The sequence below is a fragment of the Phoca vitulina genome, unplaced genomic scaffold (assembly GCF_004348235.1).
Source record: "Phoca vitulina isolate PV1807 unplaced genomic scaffold, GSC_HSeal_1.0 scaffold57, whole genome shotgun sequence".
In the NCBI taxonomy this organism is placed as follows: domain Eukaryota; kingdom Metazoa; phylum Chordata; class Mammalia; order Carnivora; family Phocidae; genus Phoca; species Phoca vitulina.
Window position 1 is genome coordinate 2240212 of NW_022589760.1, and position 21305 is coordinate 2261516.

General features: G+C 36.1%; 1 long non-coding RNA gene across 1 annotated transcript in view; it reads left to right on the forward strand.

The window, feature by feature from the left end:
- Positions 1-4746: 4746 nt before the first annotated feature.
- Positions 4747-21305, forward strand: part of LOC116623170 — a 72889-nt gene continuing 56330 nt past the window's right edge. The window contains exons 1-2 of the long non-coding RNA XR_004297684.1: positions 4747-4926; positions 7712-7819. This is a non-coding gene — a long non-coding RNA (uncharacterized LOC116623170). The remainder of the gene's footprint in view (positions 4927-7711; positions 7820-21305) is intronic.

The following is a 21305-nucleotide window of genomic DNA, read 5'->3' on the forward strand; positions in this document are numbered from 1 at the left end:
GGCAGTGACCTTTTTGACCTTGGCAGTAACAACTTCTTACTGCACACATAGCTGGAAGCAAGGTAAACAAAAACAGAAGTAAACTATTGGGATCTCATCAAAATAGAAAACTTCTGCATACTGAAGAAAACAATCAACAAAACTAACAGGCAACCTACTGAATGCGAGAGGATATTTGCAAATTATATATCTGATGAAGGGTTAGTATCCAAAATATATAAAGAACTTATCAAACTCAACACCCAAAAAATGAATAATCCAATTAATAATGGGCAAAAGACATGAATAGACATTTCTCCAAAGGAGACAAACAGGTGGTCAATAGACATATGAAAAGGTACTCAACATCACTCGTCATCAGGGAAATGCAAATCAAAACCACAATAAGATATCACTTCACATCTGTCAGAATGGTAAAAACAAAACATAAGGAAAAGCAAATGTTGGGGAGGATGTGGAGAAAAAGGAACCTTCTTGTACTGTTGATGGGAATGCAAACTGGTACAGCCACTGTGGCTAACAGTATGGAGGTTCTTCAAAAAATTAAAGTACAATTACCATATGATCCAGTAATTCCATTACTGTGTATTTACCCAAAGAAAATGAAAACCTTAGTTCAAAAAGATACACACGCCTCTGTTTATTGCAGCATTAGTTATAATAGCCACACTATGGCAGCAGCTCAGTGTCCATTGATAGATGAACTGATAAAGAAGAGGTGGCATATATATACAATGGAATATTATTCAGCTATAATAATGAAATCTTGCCATTTGCAACAACACGATGTATCTAGAGAGTATAATGGTTAGCAAAATAAGTCAGCCAGAAAAAGACAAACACTATATGATTTCACTCATATCTGGAATTTAAGAAACAAATCAAATAAATTAAAAAGAGAGAGAGACCAAAGAACAGACTCTTAACTATAGAGAACAAACATGGTTACCAGAGGGGAGGTGGGGAAGGATGGGTGACCTAGGTGAAGGGGCTTGAGGGTACACTTGTCTTGATGAACACTGAGTAATATATAGAATTGTTGAATCACTGTATTGTACACTTGAAAATAATATAACACTGCATGTTAACTATACTTGTATTAAAAATAAGAAAATGAAAACACCAGAAAGTATAAAATAGTTTTTAACCTAAATAAATAAATAAAGTAATTAAATTAAAACAAACAAACAAGGAAATCTTAAGCATCTATTCTGTTCTAGGTGTTGAGGATACCATGATGAGTATCTTTTCCTCAAGTTACTGGTTCTTATTAAAGCAATGTATCAGCTCCTAAATTAAAAAATATATACATATAAAAAATACATGTTCTTCTTTTGATTTAAAAAGGTAGAAAATGCAAACAAGCATAAACAAGATAATAAAATATTGCTTATAAGACTCTAAGCTGCTATGGCCCTTTGGAGCTCTCTGACCCAGACTTTCCACCATGCTGCTGAGTGACATTACCTAGACGCCTAAGCCCTCCCCTGATCCCTTTCTACCCCAGGGAGTTCCTTCCTTCCCTTCCTCTTCTGAATAAATAACCCTTTGCCTTAGCCTCTGGCTAAGACTGCTTGTGAGGGACTTCTCAGGAAACCCTGTCCAAAGGCCACCCAGTATGCTGTTTTGTGTTACTGTCTCTTGTGGTCATATCTTTTCCTTTATCAGCCTCAAATTTCTCAAACTCCTCACAGAACATAAAAACATGCATTCAAAGACACACAGAGACAATTAAACTTGTAAAACTTGAACTGCAAATTTAATTACATATATTATATATGAAGATGTGTATGAATTAAAAGTATGTGCAAAAAGTGAAGAGTATGACAAAGCTTTATGAATATATATTTGTAGAAATATCTGTGTAATTTGTAATGAAAGATATTATTTTCTCCGTGTTTTGAGGTTTTGAGGTAATGGTTAAAGGCAAAATTTAAAAATATTTTCTGGTCTCCGCAGACCTATCTCTATAGCCATCACTTATTTGGGGAAAAAGGAGAACAAAGTAAAAATAGGCTTTCTCAAAAATGAACTTTTGGGACTTCATCAAGCTAAAAAGCTTCTGCACAGCAAAGGAAATAGTGAACAAAACAAAGAGGCAACCCACAGAATGGGAGAAGATATTTGCAAATGACACTACAGATAAAGGGCTGGTATCCAAAATCTATAAAGAACTTCTCAAACTCAACAGCCAAAAAACAAATAATCAAGTCAAAAAGTGGGCAGAAAAGATGAACAGACACTTCCCTGAAGAAGACATACAAATGGCTACCAGACACATGAAAAATGTTCATCATCATTAGCCATCAGGGAAATTCAAATCAAAACCACATTGAGATACCACCTTAAACCAGTTAGAATGGCAAAAATGGACATGGAAAGAAACAACAAATGTTGGAGAGGTTGTGGAGAAAGGGGAACCCTCTTACACTGTTGGTGGGAATGCAAGTTGGTACAGCCACTTTGGAAAACAGTGTGGAGGTGCCTCAAAAATTTAAAAATAGAGCTACCCTATGACCTAGCAATTGCACTACTGGGTATTTACCCCAGACACAGATGTAGTGAAAAGAAGGGCCATATGCACCCCAATGTTCATAGCAGCAATGTCCGCAATAGCCAAACTGTGGAAAGAGCCAAGATGCCCTTCAACAGATGAATGGATAAAGAAGATGTGGTCCATATATACAATGGAATATTACTCAGCCATCAGAAAGGATGAATACCCAACTTTTACATCAACATGGATGGGACTGGAGGAGATTATGCTAAGTGAAATAAGTCAATCAAAGAAAGTCAATTATATGGTTTCACTTATTTGTGGAACATAAGGAATAGCATGGAGGACATTAGGAGAAGGAAGGGAAAAATGAGGCGGGGAATTGGAGGGAGAGATGAACCATGAGAGACTATGGACTCTGAGAAACAAACAGCATTTTAGAGGGGAGGGGGGAGGGGGAATTGGTTAGCCCCGTGATGGGTATTAAGGAGGGCACGTAGTGCATGGAGCACTGGGTGTTATATGAAAACAATGGATTGTGGATCACCACATCAAAAACTAATGATGTATTGTATGGTGACTAACATAACATAATAAAATTTAAAAAAAAACAGGCTTTCTCCTCTCACATCCAGATTAGCATTGACTAGTTCCATGTTTCACATAATCGGAATAATATTGTGTTTATATTTCCAAAAAAATAACTTAAATAATTTCATAAAATTCTTGCCACCTTGATTTTGAGGAATAAGCATATGATTAGTTTTACTATTCCAAATGTATAGGATAAAAAAGGGAGACAACAAACAGCCAAAGATGTCTCACAGATTTACAATTCTATTTACTGTTCAAGATCAGTAATAAAATGATGATTGGCCAAACAGACACACACAGACAGACACACACACACACAATATTTTCTGTTCTCTTAGTATCTTTGTTTGGCACTCCTTTTATTGCTCTTTTAAAACTTGTTTATCTGTAGGATATAAAAATGAAAAGCATATAAATAAATTTTTGACAGAAGTTTAGTTATGAACAATAACTTTTTATAATTTAAGATAATACTTGTACTTTGTATGCATAGCTTATGATAAATTAAATGTCCAAGTTTGTTGAATAGAGATCCTGAATTTTACTGATCTAAGTAAATGCTTTATTTCTTTTGTAAGATTTATTTATTTATTTGAGAGAGAGAGAGACCTGGGGGAGAGATAATTCTCAAGCAGGAGCCCCGCTGAGTTCAGAGCCTAATGTGGGGCTCCATCTCAGGACCCTGAGATCATGACCTGAGCTGAAATCAAGAGCTGGCCACTTAACTGACCGAGCCACCTAGGCGCCCCTGAAAATGCTTTATTTCTGATGGTAGACATACTTTATGGACTTTTTTCTTTCTTTCATTCACTTATTCATTCAATAACCAGTGTTATGCTGAAGATAACATGTGTTTGGAATTAGACTTGTGCTCAAATTATAGCTCTGCGTTTACTAATTGTGAAAATTTGGACAAGTCAGTTAACATCATTGAACCTCACTTGCCTTAACCTCCCATTGTTTAATTAGTTGATCAGTCTTATGTGCACTTAGATACTCAAACATCTGTTGAGCACTCAATATGTGCATATGTTATTAGCAAAACATAACTTCCTGGTTTAAGCAGCTCCAAAGCCTACCAAATGAGTTGTTTGGAAAGTGCTTATTAACTAGTAACAGAGTAATGAGATAACAATTATTCTGGTTCTTTTGGGGCACAGTATCCCCAATTTATATAGCTCCTGGCATATATTTGGCAGTTGTCTGCTTTGTTGCCTTCTTTCAAAGGGAGAACTATCAAAACACTAATTTAGGCTGTCACAATGCAAAGGTTTGACAGTCACATGAAGAATAGTCATTAAGGAAAAGGATCAAGACAAGTAAGAAAAGGAATTTAAATGACTGGCTAAACATAGTGAACTTTCTGAGGAATGTAAGATAAAGCCATGACAATTATAATTGTAAGAATTTCTGCTTTTTGCTTGTTTCTGCTTTGGCTTACTCACTCTATTATTACTCTCAAGAAAGAAGAAAGAAAATGATTTAATACATATGCTCATTGTCACAAAGTAGTTTTTGCCAAAAAGGAAAGAGTTTTTTTTTTTCTTCTTGCCTCAGAAATAAGCTAAGCTTTTAAACAAGGATTATTTTTTGGTGATATTTGCCTTTGCTATGGAAACATAAGCTATCTTCTCCTTCTACAGGCAGAATGTTGGGCGGTCAAAACTCTGTACCCCAAAACTCTGGGAACAATTTAAAGGCAGGTTCCTGACCATTTTGAAATTATACCATTTGATATATAGCAAATGCCCCTGCTTACTCTACTGATGATTATTCTCAAGGATTCCCTGAAGTGGACCCTGTTAATTCTTCAAGCCAGGAGTCCAAATTTGTAGGTGAGTATATGTGAATTTGCTCTCTGATGGCTCATTGAGTTTATATGAAGTCAGTGTAAGCTCAGTTCATACAGAAGTACACTATTGCAAACTGACCTCACAACTGGTTATAATTGGTCTCTTTGTTTTTTATAAAGACCTTGGGTTGACTAGATGTAGATATGGAGCTATATACTTCCTGTTAAAGTAAAACCTTCAAGGTAAGGGTGGATGATGATCTATTGGATATAAACTATACACTTATGATTTTTCATGATTGGTATTGAGTTGTTTTGGCTTCTCATCATACTTTAAAAAAAGACTCCTATTACTTAAAATAACCTACAAAGCCTTAGATGATCTAACCTCTGCATGCCTCTTCAACCTCATCCCCATTTTACCCTTTGCTTGCTAAGGCTTAGCTAAATGGACCTTTCTGCCCCTCAGACATACCAAACTCATTCTCTCTTAAGGGCCCTTTCATTTTCATTCTTCCTACTTGGAATACTACATCCTCTGATCTTGAATAGTGTGCTTCTTTTCATCTCAGTCACAGCTCAAGTATTGTTGCCATAGAGAGGCCCCTCCTTGACTACCCAATCTAATGGCATGTTTATTTAATCCCACCCACCACTGACAGTCACTCTATTACATATCTCTTCATGTTAGGTATTTCTTCTATCAAGAATTACTTTTTTACTGTCTGTCTCCTTTTACTAAAATATAAGCCCAGTGAAAGTGAAGTTTTGCTGTCTTATTCACAGATGTATCTTTAACACCTAGAACAGTGTCTGTGTTGTAAGAGACACCCATAAATTTATTGAATGGATAAATAAATTTTGAGAATGACTTACACTGCACCCCCTCAATTTATAAGTTCAAAAGAAGATTAATGTATGTTGGGATCAAGGGTTGGGCCCCAAGAACAAGGACCCTTAAGTCTAATATAGAAAAGGGAGCTTCAGACGTATTCCAATCTCAGACTACAAGAATCATAGCAAAGGAAAGGGTATCAAAAACAACTCTTAATGTAGCTTCCATAATTCTAAACTCCATTAAAATCCTCTACTTTCCTTTCCCCCAATAATGGAAAATTCAAATATAATGGTCCTGAACATGGTTGTTAAAAATAGGTCTTCTTTGAGTCTCTACCACATCATTTTCTTTTCCAATCCATCTTCACATTAGACAGAATGATCTTTTTTTAAAAAAAATGTAAATGCTGTAACATTAACAATAAGTTCCCTTCAGCAGATAACATCCAGAATCATTACCTTAGTTTTAGAATCGGCACAATCTGGCTTTCTACCCTCCACCCACTTTGAACTTCTTTCTGTTTCTGGAATGTGCCGTGGCCTTTCTCTTAGTTTAGGGCTTCACATATGCTATTCCATCAGCTTGAAACAGTTTTTCCTCAGCCTCTTCCCCCTTCTTAACTTATCCTTCAAGTCTCAGATAAAATGTCCCTTTCTCAAATAGGCTTCCCTTACCCTTCAGATGAGTTGAAATCTCTAGTATGAACTCTCACAAGCCCCTGTGCACTCCATCATTATGCTTAACACATTTTATTTTGGATTATAGGATGGAAAGCAGGGAATACATGTGTTTTATTTACTGTTGCATAGTGCCTGGCATAGAACAGGTGCTCAATAATTATTTAAATGAAATTATTTAATGATGTATTTAGAGTTTAATCACTCAGCTCTATGTATACAGTTAGGTTTAATTCAATAACAAGAATTAACTTTAGAAAAGTGATACAGACCTTTTTAAATTTCTTGTACTGCATTCCATATTATTTCCTCTTTTCTCTTATGAAAAAAGCCCTTTTTTCCAAAAACAGGCCTTTGATCAAATTATCTCAGATCTTTGAAACTGCTTCCATTTTAAAATTTTCCTAATCATATCACATCTCTCCCTATCATTCAATTACTTTTCCAGAAAGACCATCTTCCCAGAAAACAATTAAATAGCCAAACAATAATATTTGCTGTGATTCTTCCTATTTCTTTTTTAAAAATCAGAATATAAGTTTCATAAGGGCAGGGAACTTCTCTGTTTTATTCTTTTTTTTTTTTTTACAGTGTTAGAACAGTGCCTGGCACATCATCAGTGCTCACCAAATATTTGTTTAGGGGAAATGCTTCTATCTACCATCCTCGGCCTGGAGTAGAGAAAATCCACAGATTCTTGTTAATACTTGGCCTTCTTCTGGATTTTATAGTTTTAGATTTCTAGAGCCAGACTGTAGCACTTCAGAATCAGTGTAAAAGAACACTAAATTTGGAGGACTCAAAATCCTCTGGGCTGATATCAAAGTTGTTTTAGCCTCATGGTCACCATGTGTTACTTTTTTTTTTTTAGATGCAGAAAAAGCATTTGACAAAGTACACCATGTGTTACTTACATCAAACAAGAGTTGTCTCTACTTTGGATTGTGGAATAAATAGTGGAACTAAAGCATCAGTGCTGGTTTAGATCTTTACAATAGCTGAACATATCAGTTCTGTTGCATGTTGGTGTATTTTGTTAATCTTATTTTCATCAAAGATAAGCTCCATTGCAAATTGATCGATGTACCTATTAGAACTTCCCTTATGTGGTGTGCCACAACTTTTATGTATTCAGCTAGTACTTTTTCATCAAGATTAACTCATATTTTATACTGTGAGTACACATTTTTTCAAAAAGGAAATATCAGTGGTCTAAGTTCATAGGATATTTGGTGCTTTAAAATATAGTACATTCATTTATGTGACTTTCAGCAATCTTGTATAATCTAGTGAAACAATATTTGCTTTCACAGTCAATTCTCTCTCATCTGCTGCCCCCGAATGAAAAGATCAACACAGCTAAATCCTGGAAATATTGCTTATCTCTACTATGAAAGGATCTTCCACCATACTGAAAAACAGTGAGCAGATAAATATACATGCTTTATTTTATTTAAATAGGAAGATAGATGGATCTTAGGATGTACCTACATTGTATTGAAATAGTTCCTTGTACATGATATTGTCTAGAGGCTGTGTTGAAACTATTGTAGACCTGACAAGGTTTTAAACTTTTCAGTTGTGTCTAAATGCATTTTTTAAAAAGATTTATTTATTTATTTAAGAGAGAGAGAGATGGGGAGAGAGAGAGGCATGGGGGGAGGGGCAGAGGGAGGGAGAGAGAGAGAATCCAAGCAGACTCCCAGCTGAGCATGGAGTCCAATGTAGGGCTGCATCTCGTAACCCCAAGATCACCACCTGAACCAAACTCAAGAGTTGGACGCTCAACTGAGTCACCCAGGCACCCCTAAAAGTAATTTTTAAAGTAAACTATGATAAACTTGTTTTTTTAAATTAATTTATTATTATTTTATTATTAACATATTTTATTATTAACATATAATGTATTATTTGTTTCAGGGGTACAGGTCTGTGATTCATCAGTCTTACACAATACATAATGCTCACCCAACACATACCCTCCCTAGTGTCCATCACCCAGCCACCCCATCCCCCCACCCCCCTCCCCTCCAGCAACCCTCAATTTGTTTGCTGAGATTAAGAGTCTCTTATGCTTTGTCTCCCTCTCTGGTCTCATCTTGTTTCATTTTTTTCCTCTCTTCCCCTATGATCCTCTGCCTTGTTTCTTAAATTCCACATATCAGTGAGATCATATGATAATTGTCTTTCTCTGATTGACTTATTTCACTTAGCATAATACCCTCTAGTTCCATCCATGTCATTGCAAATGGTAAGATTTCATTTTTTTGATGGCTGTGTAATATTCCATTATATATATATATATATATATATATATATATATATATATATGCCACTCTTCTTTATCCATTCATCTGTTGATGGACATCTAGGCTCTTTCCATAGTTTGCTTATTGTGGACATTACTGCTATAAACATCGGGGTGCACGTGCTCCTTCGGATCACTACATTTGTATCTTTGGGGTAAATACCCAGTAGTGCAATTGCTGGGTCATATAGTAGCTCTATTTTCAACTTTTTTGAGGAACCTCCATATGGTTTTCCAGAGTGGCCGCACCAGCTTACATTCCTACCAACAGTGCAGGATAGTTCTCCTTCCTCCACATCCTCACCAACATCTGTCTTTTCCTGACTTGTTAATTTTAGCCTTCTGACTGGTGTGAAGTGGTATCTCATTGTGGTTTTGATTTGGAGTTCCTTGATGCCGAGTGATGTTGAGCACTTTTTCATGTGTCTGTTGGCCATTTAGATGTCTTCTTTGCAGAAATGTCTGTTCATGTCTTCTGCCCATTTCTTGATTGGATTATTTGTTCTTTGGGTGTTGAGTTTGAGAAGTTCTTTATAGAGTTTGGATACTAGCCCTTTATCTGATATGTCATTTGCAAATATCTTCTCCCATTCTGTAGGTTGCTTTTTAGTTTTGTAGACTGTTTTGTTTGCTGTGCAAAAGGTTTTTATCTTGATGAAGTCCCAATGGTTCATTTTTGCTTTGGTTTCCCTTGCCTTTGACGATGTGTCTACTAAGAAGTTGCTGCAGCTGAAACTTCGTTTTTAATATAAAACTTTTTCAAAACATAGTCTAAAATTTTGTGCATTCATAATATTGTGTGTTATGTTGTTAAGGGATAATTTGATTCAAAATATATAAGTATATGTAAAATATTATCTTAAAGGGCAAGGAGTTAGTATTAGAAAGGGAAAATTACCCTTTTTTTGGATGAAAGGCTGTCACAGCAGCAAACACATTTATTTATAACCTTTCCTTTCCATTTCATTTTTCAATGGTAGAGGAAAATTGTGGGAATTCATAATAATGACTGGGATGCTAGAAAAACAGCATATCTTCTCTTTGATAGGATTTGGAAATACTCTGGTCTCTTGTTAGAAAGCCATAATTTCGAGATTTTTTTTTCCCAGACAGGCCCAAAAGTTTGTAATGATGCAGTGGACTTTATTTTTTTTTCCATCCTAAATTAAAAATTCTCATTCTCAATCCTGAGAGTAAGAACAAAGAGAACATAAGTTAAAAATTAGCCTATTGGTCCAGGATTACTAACAATGAATGGAATCTTAGATAAAATTTTATATTTATTTAAATCTTATTTTATGTGTGTGTCACCATTTTAAAATTTTTTTAAAAAAAGAAGTCACCATTTAAAAAAAAAAGTGCACGTTAGTGGTTAAGCCTATGTATTTTAAGAAGATGTCCATCATTTGCAATAATATTAAAGTTAGAAATTATGCCATCCCTTACATTTTCTGTCTATGAGAACCTTGGCTATGGTAAGCATTGCTCTTTGGCAATGACAGTACAATTAACACATCCAACTAACTGGTGATAATTTATCTAAATTTCCAGCAAAGTGCCTTATTGGTAATAGCCTGTTGAAATCAAGTTTAATAAAGACAGTACTCAAGTATTTTCCCCTCCCAAGAGCAGTAGTTATTAGAATAAATAATTTCCAAGCCATTTTTACTTCATAGGGTTTCCTTCTTCATGTGAATCCAACTTGTGAAAGTACTTGGCTCATTCGTTTCAAATTACCTGGACTACTTTTCCCTACCATTGTCATTCTTTTACATCACTTTCGTCAAAATCGCATTTAATAGTCTAGGAAAAGACTAATAAAACTAGACAAAATTCTTACCCTCTTTCTCGCCTTTTGTCTTTATATACATATACATAGGTATATACCTATATATACATATACATAAACAAATGAGGGTTTATGAGAATTTAAAAAAATATATATGTTAAAATTTGAATTTCTGGATAAAATGGGCAGTTTTCTAGAAGAAAATACAAATTGCTAAAGTGTTTCCAGAATAAAAACACAAAATAGACCAATAACTATAAAGGAAGTTGGGAAAAGAAAAGTTTAAAGGAATTGCCTGAAAGATAACTCAGGTCCAAACGATTTTATGGCTAATTTGTCTTAAACCCTTAAGAAACTGGAAATTCCTGCACTTTTAAAATTTATATTACCAGAAAATAAACTCTTCAAGGCCACAAAGTTCATTTTCACACCTAGCGTAACAGCATAACTCTGATGCATTACTTTGACAAAGATAACTCTTATCACAAACAAATTACAGTCTAATCTCATTTATGAATATACGTGTATGGGCATGTGTGTGTTTATAAACATATGTATGCCTACTAAACAATGAAATAATATAGGTGAGTATTATATAGTCGTGGAGCTCTAGAAGGATATTGTAAACATGACTTCTAAAGAAAAAACTATATAAGAAAAATTAAATAATTGATTGCATACAACTTAAAAACAAATTCAATGAATATCATTAAAAGAAAAAATAACAAACTTGAAAAATAATTGAAAAATAAATAACAGATGAAGGGTTAATATTTTCAATATATGAATATCACATGCATACCAATTAGAAGACATGAAGCATTTTAGGAGAAAACTGAACAAGGGACATAAAGATAAAATTTATAAATACTATCAATCTATGAAAACATGTTTAACCTCCAAATAAATCAAAATCCAAATTAAATAATGAAATCATTTTTTTCTGGCAAGCTAGGAAAAGATTTTTAATATACAGCTAGTTCTGGTGAGAATATTATAAAATTGGCACTCATGTACACTGACAATGAAGTGTAAATCAGTGCAAATTATCTTGAGGGAAACTTGGCAATATGTATGAAGAGTCTTAAACAGCTTTACTCCTATGACCTAGTAAATCCACAGATTGGAAATTAAAGAAATAATCAGACACATGTAGAATGACATATTAAAAGGATGTTTACTACAACATTATTTTAGTAGTAAACATTTGGAATCACCTAAAAAACAGAGCACAGAGGATCATAGGAGAAGGGAGGGAAAACTGGGAAGTAATCAGAGAAGGAGACAAACCACGAGAAACTCTTAACTATAGGAAACAACCTGACGGTTGCTGGAGGGGAGGTGGTTGGGGGGATGGGGTAATTTGGTGATGGGCATTAAGGAGGGCACCTGATGTGATGAGCACTTGGGATTATATGCAACTGGTGAATTATTGAACTCTACATCTGAAACTAATGATGTACTATATGTTGGCTAATTGAATTTAAATAAATAAGAAAAAGACAGGATTCACCCACAAGCAGGCAAAAAAAAAAAAAAAATGAAATCATCTTAAATATCTAAAAATTGGGAATTATTTAAATAAACTATGATGCATCCAAATGATGGAATATCAATGCCATTAAAAAAGCAGGTTTTAAAATCATATTTAGTGACATGGGAAATTTACATGATTTAATTTTATGTGAATAAGGCAGAATACAAAGCAGAAATTGAAAGATTTTATGGCATTTATATATACATCAATATATAGAGAATGCTAAGTATATACAGTTTTTAACAGTGTTTATGTCTATGGTGGGATTTTGAGTAATTTTTATTTTTCTTAGGTTTTCTCTATTGTCTAAATTTTCTACAATGGATATGTTCTACTTTCTATTATTTAAAAAATAATGACTCAGAATGTTTATATTGAATTCTTGAAACTAATTCCTCTATGATAATCTCATTAAAGAAACATTTTATTAATCCATTCATAGCCTACCTTCAACCAGTGAGATACTCAAAATTTGTTAAAACTCAGTAGACATAAGGAGAATAATACTTTAAAAATCTGAAAGCCCTCAAAGCAGCAAAGGGTCAGCTTGAATAAATATTATTTATAATATATTGGTGAAGACCAAGTACAGGTAAGAAAAAGATAAATTCAACAAATAAGCACATTAATTATATCCATCATCATAAAGGAATTAGTGCAGTTTTTTAGATGGCTATTTGAGAGATCACATTTTACTAGTTCCTGGGCCTTTTGTTTTTCATTTAGCTTTCTCCTTTTTTATGATGCATTAAATTTTTTCAACAGATACACTGTTGTAAGGATTTTATCACTTAGCACTGTATTTTCAGGAGTAAGCCCACTAGACCATGCATTCAAGGTAATTTTATTTATATCTGTGAAGTATAATTGAAGAATTGCATTTTCAAAGTTGGAAGATCCTAGCATGAACCTTGGTCAACTGGGATGCAATCCTATTTAATAGTGCCATTGATAGCATTCATTTAAAACTCCAATGCCAAATTCTGGGGGGGAAGAGACCTTGAATGAAATTAGTTTCTAAAGGAACAAGGAAGATAACACGTGGGGATTCTTTCTCTCAGAACTGATGACAAACTTAAAATGTCAGATCTTCCTGCATTTAAATAGCACATCCATTGAAAAAAAAATGAGCTATTCTTGTATAGCATAACACACACACACACACACACACACACACACACACACACACACACGGTGTTAGTCATAGAGCTTCCAGAGGACAAGTACCTATTTTTATCTTTTTTTTATATTACCACAAAATAGGCTGAAATGTACCCTACAAAATGGCTTTTACAACATTGGCACAGAGAGGAAAAATGGCCAAAGTGATTTGATTAAAGTTCCAAAATTATGAGATTATAATATAATTTATTTATCAGTATTTTTTTTTTAAGATTTTATTTATTTATTTGACAGAGAGATAGCGAGAGCAGGAACACAAGCAGGGGGAATGGGAGAGGGAGAAGCAGGCTTCTTGCCGAGCAGGGAGCCCAATGTGGGACTCGATCCCAGGACCCTGGGATCATGACCTGAGCCGAAGGCAGACACTTAACGACTGAGCCACCCAGGCACCCTATTTATCAGTATTTTAACTTTAGCCCTTTAAAATAAAAAGTGCAAAGCTATAGGGCATAATGAAGTCACTTATTCCCATTACAAAGACTGAGTCACACCTATTTACTATACAAATTAATTGGTACAACATAGAATTTAAAAGTATTTACCTGTCCTGAGAAAGATAATTTTTTAAAAGATTTTATTTATTTATTTGAGAGAAAGAGTTTGAGCGCACAAGCAGGGGGAGGGGCAGAGGGAGGGGGAGAAGCAGACTCCCCTCTGAGCAAGGAGTCTGATGCCAGGGCTTGATCCCAGGACCCTGAGATCACTACCCAAGCTGAAGGCAAACGCTCAACTGACTAAGCCACCCAGGCACCCCACAAAGATAATTTTGTAGGTGGCTACAATTTGAAGCATGCATTATGTTTTTCCTTCACAGAACAAGAGCAAAGTGAAAAACATGATTAGCACTGAAGTGAAATGATCAAGAAGCGTATTTTAAGATCAACATAGTTTATCTTTTCTCATTATGCTAATAATAAAAAGCTGGTGTAGACAAATACAGGAGCCACATTATCTTCTTGCATGGACAAATTTTTGTGGAATATGAAAGTGTGTGTGTGTGTGTGTGTGTGTGTGTGTGTGTAGAGGACAGGAAAATAGAGGAGGAGAGGAAGGACATTTGAAAGAGAGAATCAGCAGGGAGCAAGGAATGCAGGGGAGGGTAGAAGGATTAAATGATAAGGATCCACTCAGGCTATTGTTTTCTTAAATCAACTAAACAGCTGTATCTAGAATAATCATCAAATCATCAGGTCAGGCCAAGGATTTGTGTTTTAGTCACTGTAATATATAGTGAAAACTTCATATCTTCCTTGGTTCTTACTGCATCTAATGCTACTAGGTAAAATATCTTTCAATGGCTACCTTAGCCATTGTTGTTTTATAGTTTCCAAAAGTCAATCGGCAAAGTACCATTCCAAGAGCCCACAGGTATGATAGTGTGAAAGTAAGTAGTTTGGAACCTAAAAAGGTAGGTGGATGGATTGAAACTGAGTTTTGAGGACAATGGAAGTGAAGTGTAAATGCCAAATTGATTCTAATATTGATTCAATTTCATCCAATGGATTGGGTACATGCACCACTCTTGACATCTCAGGTGTGTTGAGCGCTTATGTGAGACTCATTTGGATCAGAATTTAGGAAGATGTCCAATTTCTCCCTCTCTCTCTCTCTCTCTCTCTCACACACACACACACACACACACACACACACACATTTTCTTCAACTCAGCTGTGTGAGAGAAGACATGCTTCCAGAATATATTATAGTAGGGAGATAATATGGAGAGAAGGCAAGCAGAACAAATAGAAAAAGTTCTACAAATAGTTTTGGTCAACCTCTTTATGTATCTGAGTTATACATTCTTTCCTTTCAACCTCTCTTCTCCCCATGCTAACCATTCAATGGGATGTGTTCTCTTATCCTTGTGATATAGAGACCAGTAGCAGAAAGTAGGGATAGATTAGAAAAAAAAAAAAGGTCACAGCACTGATAATTTGGAAAAGGGACATTTTTTACTTTGGTATAATCAGAAAGTTCAGTTCAACAAGTATTTTTGTGTGTGTATGTCTATTATATTTCAAGGCAGTGTTGGGAACTAAGGGTGCCAATGTTGCTCATTTATATCTTGATAATCTAGCACATTGTCTTACACATAGTAAATTCTCAATAAATGTTAAATAAATAAACAGAAGTGTATGATAGGCATTATGGGATCAGAGAAGAGGGCAAATCACAGCTGGTGATTTGGGGTGAGCTTTTTGGAAGGGATGATGGCTAAACTGAATCTTATTAACAATTTAGCCCAGTTTAAAAAAAAATGGTAGGCTCTAGTTAAAAAGAATAGCATAATAGTAGGTAAAAATGCATGAAATAAAATGTTGGATATTAAAAAAATATAAGAATTTTGGTAATACCAGATATATTTCAACAACACTGGGGGAAGGAGGAAGATGGCAGTAGAGTAGGAGGACCTTAGGCTCATCTTGTCCCACAAATACAAGATAACTATCAAATCATCCTAAATACCCCAGAAATTGATCTGAACACTGACAGAACAAACTCCACAACTAAAGGGAGAGAAGAGGCCACATTGAAGAAGGTAGGAAATGCAGAGACATGGTTTAGGGAAGACATGGATCATGGGTGCTCCAGAGAGGAGGGAGCCATAGTCACAGAGAAGGGGAGAGAGAGGAGCACACAGGGGGATGCAAAAAGAGATTTCCCCAAAGCCACTGGTTTGGAAAATGAGAGGCGCTGAACTTTGTAAATTCTTGCAACCAGTGGGACTTAAAGCCTGGACTTTTAAAGGACAGGGGGCTTGTCTGAGATAGAATCTGGAGCGCACTGCCCTGCTCCTGGATAGAAGGCAGGCAAACAACCTGGGGGAACACAACATGGAAACTTCACATCACTATGTGCAGAATGCCTGGGGGACAGAGGGGGCTTATACACTTTTCTCCAAGTGGATCCCTAAGAGGCAGTGTTCATGGAGAAAACTCTCTGGAGAAGAAAAGGAGCTGGCTAGTGCTATTTCCCTCCCCTGTCCCTCAGTATAAACACAGAACAACCTGTAGGAGGCAGTGCAGTGCTGACACTGGCTGCCTAACTTGCTTACACCCCCTTCTCTCTAGCAGGACTGCCTTCCTCAGTCAACCTTGCCTTAGTCACTGCACTGCAGGCACCCCTCCCCCTGAGAAGACCAGCCCAAACCCCAGCCCACACCTTGTCTCTCAACCAGAGTTCTGCAGGGCCTTAGTTCTGGTGGAGTTGGTGTCAGGTCTCATTTAATAAGCAGTCCAGAGCATGCCTACTTAAAACTCACCACTTTCAGCCCAGTGACCAAACACTGCCCACAGTATACTGGCTCTCCTTAGAGCCTCTGCAGAAGACTGGCCTGAAGGATAGAGCACCCAGAACACAACAGCAGAGCACAAAAAATACATACCAGAAACACTCCCTGAAGTGCCAGGCCCTGGGCATTACATGACCTCTTCTTCATAAGGTCATTACTTTTAGTAGCAGGTGATATAATTGTTTTTGTTTTTTTTTAACACAGAGAAGAAGGCAGAGACTCAAACAAAATGCCAACATGAAGGAATTTTTCCAAATGGAAGAACAAGATAAGACCACAGCCAGAGATTGAAACCAAAGAGATATAAGTAACATGCCTGATGGAGAATTTAAAGCAATGATCATAAGGGTATTCACTGGGCTTGAGAAAAGAATGGAAGACATCAGTGAGACCTTTACCACAAAGACAAAATAGTTAAAAAAGAATCAATCAGGGGTGCCTGGGTGACTCAGTTGGTTAAGTGTCCAACTCTTGGTATTGGCTCAGGTCATGATCTCAGAGTTGTGGGACTGAGCCCTGTGTTGGGATCTGTGCTCAGTGTGGTGCTTGTTCCTCTCCTTATGCTCCTCCTTCTGCTCTCTTTCTTTCTCTCTCTAAAATAATAAATAAATAAACTCTTATAAAAGAAACAAAGATGAAGAGTGCAATAAGTAAGATTGGAAACAGACTTAATGGAATGAACAACAGGCTGGAAGAAGGACAGGAACAAATAAGTGACCTAGAAGACAAAGTAATGGAAAGAAATGAAACCAAACAAAGGAGAGAAAAAAGGGAATTATGCAACACAAAAACAGACTTAGGGGAACTCAGTGACTCCATCAAACATATTAAAATTTGTATTGTAGCAGTCCCAGAAGAAGAGAGAGGAAAGAGGGCAGAAAATTTATTTGAAGAAATAATAGCTGAAAACTTCCCTAATCTGGAGAAGGAAAGAGACATTCATATCCAGAAGGCACAGAGAACTCCCATCAAAATCAACAAAAGCAGGCCAACAACAAGATATATTGTAATTAAATTTTCAAAATAGAGTGATAAAGAAAAAAATCTAAAAAGCAGCAAGACAAAAGAAGTCCCATAGGGCTAGCTAGAGATTTCTCAATAGAAACACGTCAAGACAGAAGGGAGTAGCATGTTATATTCAAAGTGCTGAATGGGAAAAACCTGCAGCCAAGAATATTCTTCCACCAAGGCTATCATTCAGCATAGAAGGATAGATAAACAGTTTCTGAAACAAAAACTAAAGGAGTTCGTGACCACTAAACCAGCCCTGCAAGAAATATCAAAGTGGGGGCACCTGGGTGGCTTAATCAGTTAAGCAAATGCCCTGGGCTTGGGTCATGATCTCATGGTCCTGGAATTGAGCACCACATTGGGCTCCCTGCTCAGCGGGGAGTCTGCTTCTCCCTCTGCCTCTCTCTCTCCTCCCCCGCTCATGCTCTCTCTCTCTCTCGTGCTCTCTCAAATGAATAAATAACATTTTTAAGAAATGAAATATTAAAGGGGACTCTTTGAGTGCAAGGGAGAGACCAAAAGTGACAAAGACAACAAAGTATCAGAGAAATTCTCCAGAAACAACAACAAAACAAGTCATAAAATGGCAATAAAGACATATCGATCAATAATTCTTCCAATGTAAGTACGCTAAACACACCAAACAAACATAGGGTGTCAGAAGGGATTAAAAAAAAAAGGAAGACCCATCACTATGCTGCCTACAAAAGACCCATTTTAGACCTAAATACACCTGCAGATTGAAAGTGAGGGGATGGAGAAATATTTATCATGTAAATAGTTGTCAAAAGAAAGCTGGAGTAACAATACTTATATCAGACAAAGTGGACTCAAAACTAAGACTCTGACAAGAGACAAAGAAGGACGTTATATAATCATAAAGGGGACAATCCAACAAGAAGACAGAACAATGGTAAATATTTATACCCCCAACATGGAGCACCCAGATATATTAAAAAATTACTAACAAACATAAAGGAACTAATTGATAATAATGTAATAATAGAAGGGGACTTAAACACCCCACTTACATCAGTGGACAGATCATCTAAACAGAAAATCAATAAGAAATGATGGCTTTGAATGACACACCAGACCACATGGACTTAGCAGATATATTCAGAACATTCTATCCTAAATAAAAACAAAACCAAAAGTGAAACAAAACAAAACAAATAACAGAATACATATCCTTTTCAAGTGTACATGGAACACTCTCCATAATAGATCATATATTACATCACAAACACAGACCTCAACAAACACAGAAAGGCTGAGATCATACCTTACATCTTTTCTGACCATTACTCTGTGAAACTAGAAGTCAATCACAAGAAAAAAAATCAGAAAGGGCACAAATACATGGATGTTAAGCAACATGCTACTAAACAATGAATGGGTCCACCAGGAAATCAAAGAAGTTAAAAAAAAAACCATGAAAACACAATGGTCTAAAACCTTGGTGATGCAAGAAGAGTGGTCCTCAGAGAGAAGTATATAACAATACAGGCCTACCTTAAGAACCAAGAAAAATCTCAAATAAACAACTTAACCTTACACCTAAAGGAGCTAGAAAAAGAACAAAACAAAAGGGTAAACACAGCAGAAGGAAGGGAAAAATAAAGATTAAAGCAGAATAAATGATATCGAAATTAAAATAAAAAAAGAACAGACCAATTAACCTAAGACCTGGATGTTTGCAAACATTAATAGAACTTACAAACCCTTAGCCACACTTAATCAAAAAGAAAATGGAAAGGATCCAAATAAATAAAATCACAAATAAGAGAGGAATAATAAGAGCCAACACCACAGAAATACAAACAATTGCAAGAGAATATTTTGAAAACCTATATGCCAAAAATTGGACAACCTGGAAGAGATGAATAAATTCCTACAAACATATAAAATGCTAAAACTGAAACAGGAAGAAAATAGAAAACTTGAACAAATAATCAGCAAAGAAATTAAATCAGTAATAAAAAAAAAAAAAAAAAGTCCAGGGCCATATGGCTTTGTGGGTGAATTCTACCAAACATTTATTTTTTTAAAGATATATTTACTTATTTTTAGAGAGAGAGAACAGAGGGACAGGCAGAGGGAGAGAATCCCAAGCAGGCTCCATGATCAGTGCAGAGCCCTATGCGGGGCTCAGTCTCAGGACCCTGGGATCATGACCTGAGCCAAAATCAAGAGCTGGACACTTAATCGACTGCACCACTCAGGCACCCCTCTACCAAACATTTTAAAAAGACTTGATACCTATTCTTCTTACATTATTCCAAAGAATAGAAACAGAAGGAAACTTCCAAATTCTATGAAGCCAGAATTAACCTGATATCAAAACTAGATAAAGACTCCATTATAAAAGAAAAGTACAGGCCAATATTCCTGGTGAACACAGATGCAAAAATTCTCAATAAAATACTAGCAAACCAAATCCAACAATCCATGAAAAATCATTCACCATGCTCAAAAAGGATTTATTCCTGGATTGCAAGAGTGCTCCAATATTCCCAAATCAATCAATGTGATACATCACATCAATAAGACAAAGGATAACAATCATATGATCATTTCGACAGATACAGAAAAAGCATTTGTAAAAGTATAACATCCACTCATGATAAAAACCCTCAATAGCATAGGTTTAGAGGGAATATACCTCAACATCATAAAGGTCATTTATGAAAAAACCATAGCTAATATCGTCTTAACTGGGGAAAAACTGAGAGCTTTTGCTCTATGGTCAGGAAAAAGACAGGGATGTTCACTCTAACCACTTTTATTCAACATAGTACTGGAAATCCTAACACAGTAATCAGACAAGAAAAAGGAATAAAAAACATCCAATTTGGCAAGGAACAATTCAAACTTTCACTGTTTTTAAAAGATTTTATTTATTTTTTGACAGAGAGAGAGACAGCGAGAGAGGGAACACAAGCAGAGGGAGTGGGAGAGGGAGAAGCAGACTTCCCGCCAAGCAGGGAGCCCGATGCGGGGCTCGATCCCAGGACCCTGGGATCATGACCTGAGCCAAAGGCACACACTTAACGACTGAGCCACCCAGGCGCCCCAGGTGGCTTCATTTGTTTAAATTATACTTTAGTGTTTCTAGTAATAGGCATACTTAATTAGTGTTTAATCTACACTGGAGTGGGGAAGGGGAGAAGTCAATGTTATATGGTGGAAAAAGCACTGAACTAGAATTGGGAAGACCTAGGTTCTAGTTCCAGATATTTGTACAAACTAGCACTGTGAGCTTAGAGTAATTATTTAACCTCCCTAGATCTCACTTTCCAAACTGCAAACCAAGGGATTTGACCTAGACAGTGTCTGTGATGGCTAATTTTATTATCAACTTGACTGGGCCATGAGGTACCCAGATATTAGGTCAAACTTTATTCTGTGATGGTGTTTTTGGATGAGATTAACATTTGAATCAGTAGACTGAGTAAAGCTAATTGCTCTCCCTAATGTAGATGGGCTTCATCCAATTAGTTTAAGGCCTGAATAAAACAAAAATATGGCCCCTCCCACAAGATAGGATTCTTTTTGCCTGTCTTTGAGCTGGAATATCGGGGTTTTTTCCTGACTTTAGACTCAGACTGGAACTAAAGCATCAGCTTCCCTAGGTTTCCTGCTTAACAATCGCATGCAGATCTTCGAGCTTATCAACCTCCATAACCATGTGAGCCAATTCCTTACACTCTTTCTCTCTCCCCCTCCCCCCTTCTTCTTTCTCTCATTATATATATTGAGGTGGAAAAGGGGATAAATACACATGT